This window comes from Aedes aegypti, chromosome 1, assembly GCF_002204515.2.
Source record: "Aedes aegypti strain LVP_AGWG chromosome 1, AaegL5.0 Primary Assembly, whole genome shotgun sequence".
In the NCBI taxonomy this organism is placed as follows: domain Eukaryota; kingdom Metazoa; phylum Arthropoda; class Insecta; order Diptera; family Culicidae; genus Aedes; species Aedes aegypti.
Window position 1 is genome coordinate 62,171,194 of NC_035107.1, and position 15,101 is coordinate 62,186,294.

Consider the following 15,101-nt stretch of genomic DNA (forward strand, 5'->3'; position numbering starts at 1 on the left):
CCATTCCATGACAGCAAAGGAGAGAGATAGAATCGTTTTGGAATTTTACAACACACTTGATAAGGAAGACGTCGCGGTTGAAGATGCTGCTGTTGTTGTTGTTATTGTTGCCATTTGTTGAGAGTCAGGGCGAAATGCATTCTTTCTCGGATACGGTGGACCAGATTCGAATAAATGCACATGGAGAGCGCGAGATAAGAGCGACGGCGCAACACGTGGCGTTTTGTGAGTTATGATTTGTTTTGAATTGTAGGAAGAGAGCTTTAGAAGTAGGTCATATTGACAATAAAATCAGAGAGATTAGAATTGGTCACTTTTAACCCTTACCTACCCAAGTCTCAAAAGCATAAATTTAAATTATCATGCAACCAATAATTTATATATGAAACCAAATTGTTATTATTCGACTAAAAATGGTCCTACAGATCGGACTTGGTTATCCGGGATTCGATTATTCGGAATTTTAGACACGATTATCCGGAGTATGTTTTTTGATGTTCTTATTTTTATGTTTTATGCATAAATTTGAGATAATTTAGTATTGTAATATACAAAATGAATAGTTTAGCAGTTTTGGACTTAGGTAAGAAAAGAAAGGGTTTGAAAAGGTTTTTTTTTTTGTGTATGCTGGTCAATTTATTGTATCTTCTCAAGACCCCTAGATTCTATGTTTTTAGAAATAATTTCAGGCTACGTCACAGCATCATATAAAAAGACACGAACACCATCTTCAGCCATTTAGCTGCACAGACTGTAACTTAACACTAGATAACGGACAAGCATGCTCCAATGGTACAGCCGTGAAACATTCCTGACGAAAAGTTTCAATGGCTGCAGCGGGAATCGAACCCACACCCCATGACACAATGCGCTCATTGCCCGACGACACTAACAGCACGGCCACGAAGCCCACAAAAACAACGAAAAAAAAGTATTTAAGTTGTTTTCCGGACACCGGATAATCAAGACCGACCTGCATGACTTTGATAACAAGAATCATAATAGGGGTACTCACTTAACTGCGTAATTCTTTGCGTATTTCGTGCTAAACTGATTATTTTAAATCTTTCACAGAAATGTGTTAATTGTGCACGAAACATTTCAACCAAAGACAACTTGATGGAGTTTGGCAGTCTAACAATCCAAGAATGCGTTTTTATTGCCGTTTGTCATCATTGAAAAAACAAACACCGTTCCATTTACGAAAACGGGAATTTAAGAAAAGTTAACAAATAGGTATTCTCATGTCAATATCTTGACTATATTGTATGTCGAGGCATATGAGACGCCTGGAGCTATAATTGTAGTTGGTTTATCCAATAGTTTCGCAGGAAATTACCAGAGAGCGATCAGTGCTTGAGCTGATCCCGGTGGGAGCTCTATCAAGAATAAGTAGTGAGAAGATTCATCCATTTTTCCATTACAGCCAAGATGTACTGCTCATTTTTAGTAACCTATAGAGCTACCATCCAATATCAATGGTACTTATATGCTGTATCTAAGTTTCTGTATGCGTTGTAATAAAATTTAATGGTAAATTCCCAACCCAGTTGAAAGATACCAGCATCGTTTCACATCAATTGGTTTCAGTGGGTTATAAAGGATGGTACATAAATTATGACATGCTAAATATCACTTTTTCGAATCCCCCCCTCCCCCCCATCGTCACGATTTTTGTATGAGCCCTCCGAAAATTTCATCATACATGACTTGACCTCCTCCTCCTCCCCTTAGAGCATGTTATAATTTGTGCATGACTCCTAACCAACCATCACACGAGTATCAGGAATAATGCTCTTCATTTATCTAATATTCAACAAAGTTTTTGATTTTCAGTAATGGTCAAGGAACGAGGCACGTTGTTTAACGGTTTTTAAACTAAACCAACAAATATTTATTAAAGTGAGCTCTTACAAAAACAATCTACGAAATGTCTGACGTTTTTGATAGGTTGTCATGGATAACTAGATTATTACAATCTGATCTGTCAATGCTCTGAGTCAGAATAGGAATATTTCATTTGAAATAATTCATTGATCTATTACGCAAATACAAAGTTTACGCAGCTTTAAGTGAATACCCCTAATATTTTTTGCGATTCCGTTGCAAATCGATCAACTTTTTATTGATAAAATGCACTACATAATGACCTGCTTTCCCTACCAAAAAACAATGCTGAAAAGTGCTACTTTTCACCAATGTTTTCGGTGCTGAAAAGAAGCACTTTTCAGTACTATTTGGGAGGCGTCAGCCAAATATCCCATTATTCGGTATTTATTATTATCAAATATCCCAGTCTATTCTGCCATAGAATCTGATTTTAAATATGATGTGCGATTCAGATACAAGACTGGTGTCGGTGCGATAAAAAGTTAGAATAAGTTTCTCGCCGAAGTTAGAATCTATGCGAGATACCTAACTTCGGAAGTGGTGCATTCGATTCGCATCCGGATGCGCTCTAATATGCCCTGCTTCCAAAACAGGGTATTTTCATGGATGCCGAGAAAAATCCATTCTAGGCGAACTGCATTTTCAGACCCATCTGACAACAGTTGCCCAGCATTCGTAGAGGTGGCATCAGAACCTGCTACTGTACGCACCTGTTTTGGGATAATATGGGTCTGTATGAAGTGAGCGAGAAAATTTGTGACATTCGACTGCGACATTTGTCGCAGCCTACGGCCTACGCGATTAAAAAATACTGAAATGATACTACACATGGATGTACCACGTGGTTTTTGTTCAAATGTTTGTTTGTGATTTTGGAAATGATCCAGCTTAAACGGATTTTTTCGTACAGGGTGTCTACTCGTTTAGCAAAATGAAATTCCCTGATATTTCCAGGTTTTTTCCCGGTTTTATAAAAATAATTCCAGGTTCAAGAAATACTGTAATTTTATATGTCTAAAACAAATTAATGAACGGAACTTTCAAGTGCATGGGGGGAACGTGCCTTTGGAGCCGGCCTTCTGATACCTGATACCTGATGTGTCTTCTTGAAAGTATTTTTTGTACAGATTATGTACCATTTATTTCCATCGGTCGTTTGGATAACTTAGACAGCTTCATGGGCGCTAAATTAAACTTTATTTGGATATGTGGCAATATATCTACAATCTAAATTAACACAAATAATTCGTAAAATTTTTGGATCCCGGATCCATTTTTTTATGATAGAAACAGAATTATCAAGCCCTTGGGTAATTGCGTTCGACCGTATAACATTTGACTGTGGTAATATGATTAAATTATAAATGTTTGCATTTCATTCGAAAAAGTTCTAAACTAGTCATGATTGTTACGAAATTTCGAATTGATTGTTGTTCAAGTTCCAGTTTACTTTTCGAAAAAAAAATTCTGATGTTAAATATTTTCCAATAATTTAAAAAATGAATGAGTTTTGAAAGAGTAAAGTTTGAAATACAGTCCACATTTCTTTCCGTGTAAGTTTCTCTTTTGCATTACCTGAAAAATAAACAAACTTTGTATCTTTGTTCAGTTATAAAAAAAACGCTGTACCGATTAAACGCGTTCGTGTTTTGTCTTTTCGTAAAACCGAAGAAATCGCTGTCCAGACCACGCAAAAGTTTATTCCCGGAACAAGTTTCTTGAAAATATGAAATTTAGAAACCTCTTTCCAGGAAAAAAGAGATTGAAAAGTAACCAAAAAGAGACCGAAAAGAGACAAAACAGTAATCAAAAACCGAAACCGAAAAGAGACAAAACAGTAATCAAAAACCGAAACCTAACAGGAACCAGGACAAAATAGTTTAATCAGACCAGACATTTCTCTGAAAATATTTTTAAAAGTTTTTTTTTCAAATATATTTTTTTTTTGCGACATTACGACGACATACCAGCACATCTGGTATATGCCAGTAAAGGACATTGATGTATTACAACGACATTACGAAAGGGATATATCTATATTTAAAACATTCACTCTCCAAAAATTTTCCTAAAGAATTCCTCCAAAAATTTTGTTTTTTTTTTATATCTCAAAATAGAACCAAGATTTTTCCATACATTATCACAATCAAAAATTCCTTCACATATTATTTCAGATATTTTTTGTGAAAAACCCCTTAGTCCTCGAGGATTTTATCCGGTGATTCTCAATTAGTTTTTTCTAGAACATCCTCCAAGACTCCCGTTTAAAACATGTTGTAATATTCAACTAGAAACTTCTCCAGATGCCTTCAAGGATTTCTCAGGTTTTTCTACAAAATTGTTCTTTAGAATTTTTATAAGATTTTGACTACAAATTTCTCTGAGGATACCTTCAGGATTGCTTCTAGGATTTCTTCTCGGAAATCCTTCTATTAATTCTTAGATATTTCTCAAGGAAGTTTTCAAAACCTTTTGCTCAAGCATTCTTCCAGGAGTTTTCACCAAGGAAATTTGAATGTAATTTCCCAGAAAGCTGAGAAATTAAAAAAAAAATCCTTGACGTAAATTTATGGGTATCTTTTGTTACAGTTACTTATGTAATTTCTTAGGCCACCATTGATTAAAGAGGATTTTCAGGAAGACTTACTCTTGAAGAACTTTTAGAAGATTTCCAAGATTATTGCTACGATAATAAAAAAAGAAAAATCATAATATCTCGCAGGATATTGCGCAGGATCTCCTGGAACACAGGACGAAATTACTAGAAAATTGTGTAGGAATAATCATTTCTACAGTCGAAGGATTTCATAGAAAAAATTGCTGTGATGTTAAATTGTGTGGAACCTTAAAAGAACTTTTCAATATTCCATGGGAATTTTTTGAGAAATTCATTGAAAAATGTTTGGATGAACTCCAGTGATCCTTGGATGAAATGCTGGAAAAATTCCTAGAAAAATAAACTCCGAAGAAACTTAATAACGAAACACAGGTCGAATTGAGGGAATTATTTGAAATGTTCTGAATATATTGACTCGAATAACCCCTCGAGGAGCTTTTGGATCTATTCTTTGGAATAACCGTATACGAAATGGCGTTGAAATTCTTGTCAAGTTTTCTTGGGAGAAATTCTGTGGGAAACTTTGGATATCTCTTTGATTAACGACTGTAGAATTCGATTGGATAGTTGTGTGAAAAAATATCTGGAGGAAGTCCTAAGATAGTCTTTGTTCAAAGTACTGCGTGAGAAAAATTTCTAGAAGTATTAACGTTGAAATGTTCAAGGATTTCCTGAAGCAAATTATGGAGGAACTCCTGTAAGCATCCTATGAAAAAAAAATGCTGAAGCAATTTCTTGAAGAATTCATAATAAAATCTCTGGAGAAACCACAAGGATATTTCCTGAGGCTGTTCTCGAGAAATACGAGAAGAAATTTTGGATCTCAGTTATCTGCAAGCAAGATAAGGAAAGAAAAGAGACTTTAGATACTATTTTGGTTAAAATAGAGACTTCAGACACCTTTTATCAAAAATAGAGACTTTTTAGAGACTTGCAAAAAAATGGTACATAAAACGAAACCTGCTACCAGCCCTAGGTATGTTAATCCTTTACCGAATAAATTTAGATACATTAAAAACATCAATCATGTTTCGATAAGCTGATGAAATTTCATACTCGAAAGAATTCTCACTGAACAGCTCAAATAGGTTTTGGAGAGCGGCGCAGCCGAATTTTTTTTCGAATGAAGATAGTTTTCTGGCAATTAATGATAGCTCTGGGTTATAACGCAAAAATCCTTTGTCGTGAACATATTCTATCATGAATTACTGCTTCAAAATAATTTCCCTGATTGTGATCGAAATTCCCTGAGAATTCCAGGTTTTTTCCAGGTTGAATAAAATTCCCTGATAATTCCAGGTTTTCCAGGTTTTTTCAGGTAGTAGACACCCTGTCGTAATAGCAAAAACTCGTTGCAAAACTCAATTTTTTCAGCACTCGTTGTATTTATCCAACTCGGCGAGCCTCGTTGTAAATTGTAAATGCTACATGTGATAATTTTGTTGGATAGAATAACCTTTCACATTGAAAATTTTGATTTTATAAAAATAATTCATATCTGCAAACCAAATACGTATGCGGACGTTTTGTTTTCCTCGCCATGAAGCGTTTTTGTCGGCTTAATCTTCTAAAATTAAGCAGTTGGATATGCGTATATGATTGAAGTATTAGCGTCAAATTGGAGCCAAATAGCAAAAACAAATTTATCCATGACGAAGAGAACAAAGTTGCCAAAAATACAACAAGGTGTTTCATTTACCATTATAGGGTAGCCACCAAATATCCATTTTGAAATTCCCGATTTTTTCCCGGTTTTCCCGGTAAAATTTTCAAAATTTTCCCGGTTTTTCATTGAGGGTCCCAAACGCAAAATGGGGACAATTTGGTCGGTTTTTAAATCGAATATACTAAAAATTCTTGTTTAAGCTTTTCGACGGAATTTTTAGGTACACAGAAAGATAAATCCATGTAAATTTCAGCGAAAATCATGTGCATGCGGGGAATGCCGGATTTGTCGAAAATTTACATGACACATCGTGTAAAATTACACCAACCTCATGTGCATTTAAGCGAATTGTCACGTAATCGGTTAGAGCCCATCCTAGATTACACGATGTATAGCGAAACTTGTAATTTTACACGATGTTACGTGTAAATTTACGACAAATCTAGCATTCCTTTCATGTGCATGATTTTACGCTGATATTTACATGGATTTTTCTTTCTGTGTTATTTTTCTGTCATATAGGAAAAATAATATTATTTTATAGGAGATTGGCTTGTTTTTTTGGCTCCTGTACAATTAGTATGAAATGGAAAAAAATTGGAAAAAAAAACATCAAAGTTGATAATCTCAAAACTAGGTTTCTGTCACTTACACTTTTTTGCTTCTAACCCCACATAAACACGTTGGAGCCCTTGAGCAAAACAAATTGACCTGCTCTCAAGCTAACTCGCGACATACAAACACCATTCCATTTTAATTTATATAGTTATGCCCAATTTCTACATCTTTCGGTTTTTTTTCTTCATAAAAATGAAGATTTGTATTTCACCTTACTTATTCAATTTTAAGTCGATTTAGTCTATTTAGGTCGAACTAATGATACATTAGAAGCTCTTATAGATAAAGCATTGCTTTAAAAAATATCCGATAATATTAATTTATTATTTTTAACTTCTGCAAGAAGTTTTCAGACTCTGATTAAATTTTTTGAGTCGGATAAGTTAGAGTCCAAGTAACATAAAAATAATCATAAAATATTTCGAATAATTGCCAACCAATTTGAAACATTTCTAAGAAGTTTAGTGTAGCAAAATAGACTATTTGTACATGAAATTAAATCATTAATGTTTAAATATTATTAGTTCCAAATTTCAGACGCCTAATGGCAATACTATCAACCATATCCATTTTCTACAACTTATTTTTGGTGGTTTGTATGAAGAGCTTGAGCTTGATTGGTCGCTTGTGGATGCTACTCCAGTATCACAAGATCAGCTGCACTTACACAAGGAACCAACCGAATGACTGCTTGGGACTAACAGGCATCCTCAGTGTATAAGTGCTGGTGATCTTCTATTTTAAGCGACAATGGTGCCTGCCACGTCAGAATGCAGACCAATGTGGGGAAGGGGGAGGAATTGATGATGCATTACCCGAGCAAAGTCGAATAACAACCGCATGACATAGTAATAACAAGATGTACAACATGATTCCATTTTGTTATTCTTTGTTATCAATACGAAGACTCTTGTTATCAACGAATTTTGAGCTGTTAGATCGAGGATGCCACTGACGGACGAATGACGTCGAATGTTTGTTATCACAATTCGATCTTTATACCTAATTGATAACATAATGTGTTATCATTGAGGAAAATTGGCTGGATAACAAAACTTGTTATCGATGTGTTTCAAATAATAACACATTGAGATATTTATATGATATCTTTAGTATAAACTTTTGTTATCACGTTTGTTATGTTGCTTGTTATCAGATAACAAAACTTGTTATCTTTTTGTTGCCCAACTTTGCTCGGGTATACTGGTTCCCACGTAGACCGTATATACCACTGCATCTAAGCCAATACATGCGGGAGTGTATGGATAAAGGGAAAGGTATGGCAGAGAGGTTTGCTTTTGTGGTTAGCAGACTGCCTATGTATCAGGCGTAAAGGCATGCGCGTGGAAGCGTTAGGGAAACGGTTTCTTATCCGTCTCGGGTTCTAGCGTTTGCTATGAACGAATAGTTTGAGTGTGATATATTTAGAATGAAAGATAGCAGCAAGTGAGAGATATACAACTACAAAGTACGAGGAAAGAGACGGGCCTGGCCTTCTGCTTATGAAGCAGAAGCGGTAGCCATCAGACCACCAACCCCGTCTATTTTTGGTGGTTCGTATGAAGAATTGATTTTCCCGGTGACCATCTCAAATTCCCGTTTTTTCCCGTCTTTTTCCCGCTTTTCCCGTTTTCCCGGTTCGGTGGCCACCCTGCCATTATTATCAAATAAACATCGCCATCAAAATTTCAAAGGCCAGTGATTTTTAGTATACTGACGTTGTATTTCAATATCTGAAATTGTCTCTGATTGTTCTCCATTACATTTCATAATCAAATCTTGTTAAAGCTTATCATAATATAATACATAACGTTTATTTGCCGGCTCAAGTACATATTATATTTCAAAGCGTCAAACATGTTTCGTACCATAAATATTTACTTCATTTGTACTTTTCTTTATGATTTGTATTTTTTGATAATTTTTTAATTCATTATAAAATTGTCGAATAAATGCAATAAATATAAGTGGTCACTTTACTCTGGTTTACAGAGAAATCAAATTTTGTTAAAGCTTGAAAATACGTTTATTAAAACAACACTTCTAGTTTTAATTTTTTAAATTGAAACGTAGCCATTTATTCATTCACTACTAGATGAAGATAATCCAGTTTTAATCAATCCTAATCTGACTTATAACCCGAACGAAAGAAATGACAGTGAAAGTAATAAATATATAGATGATTTATATGCAAATTGTACTTTTATTCCAAAAAACTAGTGATGATGAGTGAAATTTCATGCTAAATGCTATCCATAAAAGCATAACTGCCCCATATGGAAAAACCAGGCATTGAAAAAATAGTACTCAAAGGTTAAAGTTTGTTTTCTCATACAAAATTTCACAATTCTCCAGTACACTTCTGAATGCCATATTCATTCAACAATACCACAAAGATAACGCATTCTACTTCTATTGATCACAAAAAGATATATCCAGTTTTTATTCTGATTGAAAGTTCATAAATTGTGTTTATGTAGTGTGTATACGCTGTGAAGTATACATTAAAACATTAATGTTGCGATGAAAAAAATACTGTTTCGAAAATCCATATAGGACAGTCATGCTTTTATGGACACAATGATGGTCGATAAAGCTCTCCAAATGAATGATTAATAATAAAATCGAAGTACAGATTCACAATGAAATCTCCTTGAATTGGTATTGAAGAAACTATTGAAACTTGATATTTTATAATTCAAGCTGAAATTTTCTTTTTTTAAATATCAACTCATGGATGTTTAACTGCATATCTGTACTTAAATTGTATTGTTTATCGGGGTAAGACTTAAAAAAAATCCTTGCAAAAATCGAAACCAGTAAAAGACTAACGTGAAGTACAGAACTATAAGCATTCTTTGAAGTGAGCATACCGCCTTGTAATATAGCATGCAACTCATTTAGTTCATGTAAGAATTATTATTTCAATCAATAAGCTTTTTATATCGAAAAATGATGTGAGCATAAAATTAGTCAATGAAATCTGCTCTGTAATGCCTCAGATCACTTAAGCCTGATATTAAACTATTAATTATGATAAGCTTTAACAAGATTTAATTATTAAATGTTACAAACAACAATCAGAGATGATATTCGGTGTAGAAATACAACGTTATTGTATCAACGATTTAGAAGGTTACGTTTTCAAAAGGGCGTGAATCTAAATTTCATATAACTATTTTTTGAAAATCGCCCCAGAGGTGTAGAAAAACTCTATAAACCAAATGGCATTAAAAGTTTGGATGGCTATTTTTATTTCACAATAACGGTAAATGGTGTCACCCTATGTCAATTTTTTCTATTTTTGGATGCCAAGTCGTTTGGCAGGACACTCGGCATAACGTCTATAAGGTACAATGCACATTTAGTGTAACTCCGAACTATATGAGTAGTGAGAGTCGTTAAGGTATAACGGATATTTGGCATAATAACAAACAATGCGTAAAGCAAAAGTTATTTAGCGTAACAAACAATCATTTAGATTCAGTGTCTGCACATTTCAATATACAGTCAACAACGCCGACCCTCAGTAGGATCCGTCATCGTTGATTTCTTCTTTGTGTGAATGTTTTTTGACAGTACATGCACGGATCTGGTAGAACGTGCATTCAGTTTTCAATTACTTTTTATACATTGATTCTCATCCTCCTACTGACAGCAAAATAAATTTTGCTTGTGCAAAAAATCATTTCCATCAGAATACCCCACAAAAACATTCGCAAATTGCAAGAGATGTATTTTTTTCTTAAAAGACAATCATGATTCATCAACTTTCCGTCACTGTTCTCTCACACCAGTAACATAACATTTATTTGTATTTTTTTATATTCAATTCTCAATTTCAGTGTCTCGAGATGAAATTGAATAATGAAATGACACCAACAGTGGGTGAAACTGAATTAACGTGTGTTGCAAAGTTAGATTGGCTTCGTGCTAGCGGAGTTTGTTTTTGTTCGTTTTCGCGCTGATCGGGAATCATTCGGCTGAATTTTTACGACACTGATTTAAATACATCGGTAAACAATATGTCATTTGATTCTTCAAGAAATGAATTGGGATACTATGAAATTTTTTATACCGAATACATTGCGGAACAACTTTTTGTGTTAAACGTTAAAATAACACTATTTTGGCTTGCTGCATCCATTGCCGTTATCAAAAATGTCATAGCACGTCAAGTTTTTGAAATATTGACTGTTAAAAATGCAGTATTTGTCAATTTCATCCAACTTGCATGCAAGTTTACCAGCTTGTATGGCGATTTGTTTGTTTATTTTGTTTTGCCCTATAAGAGAAACGAAAAACTTTGTACATAGACTGCAAATATGTTGAAAATCTGGATTTAATCGTGCAATTTATACCAATTTACATCGTAAATGAAAGTTCCTATCGTTTTGCATGTTTGATGGATCAAATCATTAAAAAGATTGATAAACACTGCTGCCATTTTTATTGTCTACTGCTCGTGTTATTTTTCAAATAGCCCAGAATACTTTAACTTAGCATTGAGTCACAAACTTCCTCAAAAGATTGGCTTAAAACACCACGGGGAGGTAAGTTTTCTCGACTGGAATATGTCTGCCTGCTAAACACGATGAATTCGCAAAAAAAAAAAATGAAAAACTACTCAATGAAAAAATAGATTCAAAGTTTTAAAATCGATAATAAGAATATTTCGCAAAATAAAAAATAAAATGTCCTGATTGAAGGTTTGAATTTCCAAAAAAAAATCAAGACCGTTACATTTGTTAAGCTTATCGAAAACGACATGTCTTTCTATTACTCTAGCTTCGATAAATTAATTTAGGTCAAACTCGTATCTTGTTGCCGAAAACTAGTGATGGGTTGGAAATAAGTACTCTTATGTTAATACTTATAATATTTTTATTCTTTAACGTTCATGATGTTTGTAAAGCACCATCACTTTTCTACGAATTCAACATAATCCCATTCAGTTCGATATTGCAAACTTATTATTGGAATGATGCTAAGGGCTCATTAGAATAATCAAATAGTCTAATTGTTGGTTTAATAATGTTACTATTGATGAATAATAAAATCACAATTTATTTACAAACAAACACGTGTTTTTACGATTTCGTTAAATTTGGGTAAAATTTATTAATTTTTATTCCGGCACTTTTTATTTGAGGAACTTTTTACCATTCAAAAGATTGAAAAAAAAGTCGTGGGCGGGAAGTAGATTTTAACAAATCACATTGACATTTTTTAAGGATACCTAACGAGTTTCTTACAAGGTATTTGGTGAGATGCTTCGTAGATTTACTCAAGATCCATGGCAGGTCCTTGATACGGACTTTTCGGGAATAGTAGCAAGGTTTTTGGCGAAATACTTGTTCAACTTGCAGAAAAATCTTTGGAATATCGCTGAAAAGATTATTAATTTGAGAGAAAGCTTTTCGGTGATTTTTTTTTCAAATGTGTTGGCAGATTTGTCTTGAAAATCTGCTAAAGATTGATACCAAGTCTTAAGCTAGGGCTTCATTCCTAATGAAACTATTGGCGAAATGCTTGGAAGAACATACACATTTTGTTTGGCAAGATTTTTTGAAAATTTTGGTGTTATTAGCAGGTTTGCTAAAGAATAATTTCAGTCGAAAATATTCCCTTAAATCCAAAGACTTAAACCAGAAATTCATCTACAATTTCACTAGAAACCAGCCAAGTATCTTGCCTTATGCAAAAATTCAAAGGTATCGTAAGCATAAATTTAGTTTACTATCATTGTTTTGTTTTTGTATACATATAGTCTACAATCCATACCACGGAAAATTTCTCATAAAATTTCAGAACTTCGAGTTTTTCAATCAGCTTAAGGGGTACACTGCAGCCCTTACACTAACGATAGCTTCATTCGTACATCTATCAAGTTAAGGAATACAATCTACTTTAATGTTAAATAAAGTCACGAATAACTTTGCCAAAATTTGTCAAACACATAAAAGTTCAATGAAACAAAAATTGTTACAATATCTTTAAGATTTCTATTTAAAGAAAAACACATTTGTTTTTTGGTATATAATTGTTTATTTTTGCCTAACCTCAAGTGAAATATTTTTCATGTCGGTTCCTGGTTGTGTCGACACCATGTTACTATTGATTCTAAAGCGATTCTATACTTTAGATGACCATGAGTCTAGTACACTTACTTGACTCATGTATCGGGAAGATTCCATTCCGTCCTAACCAAAATATGACAAACGACAGAAAACATGTCAAATTTTCATAGCCCTGGATTCAAGCCAAAATGTTATCAGCTGACTCGATGTCAACGGATTCCTAGGGATGATATAGGTTTTATCACGATTATAACTATTATATGGCTCTATGACTATAAAGAAACCGTAGTAAAATCATAACTGATGAAAGCTAATTTAAAATATATGGTTTTTTATTCAGATTTCAATGGTCATGATTCATAATTGTAACCGTCATAAAACCATAAATATTGGCTAGAATTTTGTGAGGACTTCCTCAAAGCATTCAATTCAATTTTTCAGAATTCGGTAAGTACATATAAATTTATTGAGGATTTTCTTTTTATTTCTGTTGTTACGTTCATAAAATACTAAGCTTAGAATTAGTCTTTTTATGAACACTTCCACAGTTATAAACTCAGAGCTTTCATTGCCAATTGATTTTTTTTGCATTTATATATGGTACACTTGGAAAGCATGAAGATACGCTATGCTCTAGGAAATCAAGATAATTTCCATTCAAATATCCGAGACCGATAGGATTCAAACTCACAACCCTCTGGTCTTGCTAAAAAACTGCGCCAAATTTCAAGCATATTTTTTGGGAATTCATGTAAAATTTTCCTTTAGAATTTCTTTGAGTTCAACCTGGTAGATCCCGTTAAAAAATTTCTTCAAGGAATTTAACCAGAAATTCTCCAGCTTGTCTACCAATTGAATGTAAATAGTTTGAGCTACTCAAAGAAATCACACAATCGCCGCTCTTGTCTATTGAAGAATGCGTCAATCCTGTCCGAGCAGGAACGAATAACTCGCACCTATCTATGCATACCATATTTTGGTATTATACCATAATTATACCCGAGCAGGAAAAAATAACTCCCCAATAACTTATGCATACCATATTTTGTTATCATACCAAAATTAGGTATTGTTCAGTTGTCAATACCTCAATTTGGTATTATAATGGTATTGAAAAATATCTTTAAAACAATCAAAAATACTGCATTGAGGTATTAAACAGCTATTGAGGTCTGCTGGAGGTATTGAACTACTATTGAAAAATTTCACTTTTATATGAAAATCCATCAAGTATTATTGAGGTATCACAATACCTGATCTAGTTATCAGTTTGGTGTTCGTAGAATATGCTTGAGATATTATTTGAGGTATTTTACCTCTTATGCAGGGCTCGTTCATACCTCATTCAGGTTGTGAGTATTGGAAATTATTTGGTATGGAATACCTTAGTTTGGTATTCAGAAGTTATTTTCTTCTGCTCGGGTACTGTTCAGCAATTCAGGTATTATTATGGTATTGGGAATATTGTTTAAAGTAATCAAAAATATCTCATTGTGGTATTCGAAAGCTATTGAAGACTGGTTGGGGTATTGAACTACTTTCAAAAGATTTGACTTCTATGTGAAAATTCATCATGTATTATTAAAGTACTGCAATACCTGATCCAATTATCAGTTTGGTTTTTGTAGAATATGCATAAGCAGGCATAGCAGAATTCGTTCTCATTTCATTTTGAAGCAATATCAGAGCAAACGAAGAAAAACACGACATCTGTATAAGTTCTGTTCATGGTCAGCAATGCCTCGCAATTGTAACAAGCTTGATAAATAACAGCAGCGAACGACAGCCCCAAAGAGAAAGCGATGATAAAACTCATTTATCTCACTTATTTACTATTGAGGTTAGGTGTTCTGTTCTATATTACAGGAGTGAAAAATAAACCCAAAACATCCGATAGCACCACCGTACCCCAGGTTTGGAGCTTGTTTAGATGGGTTTTATCATGCACTGTTATCCCCCGATCTAATTAGAGCTGTAGCAGAAAAGGATAAACAGACTCTCATGATGTGCTGCGGGTCATGATTGTTATAAAGAGCGACAAGTGAAAGATACACTCAAATTCAATCACTGTCCATGAGATATTTAACTCTTATGCAGTACTCTTTCATACCTCATTCAGGTAGCAAATATTGAAAATTATCTGGTATGGAATACCTTAGCTTGGAACTCAGCAGCAATTTGCTTCTCCTCGGGAGTACAACAGTCAGAGATTATTATTGGCATTCATTAG

At 33.8% G+C, this 15,101-nt stretch overlaps 1 protein-coding gene across 6 annotated transcripts in view; it reads right to left on the minus strand.

Annotated features, from left to right (window-relative positions):
• LOC5570105 (serine/threonine-protein kinase Doa) overlaps nt 1-15,101 on the minus strand; it is a 369,353-nt gene that overhangs the window by 203,886 nt on the left and 150,366 nt on the right. The gene's annotated exons all lie outside the window — the stretch shown is intronic.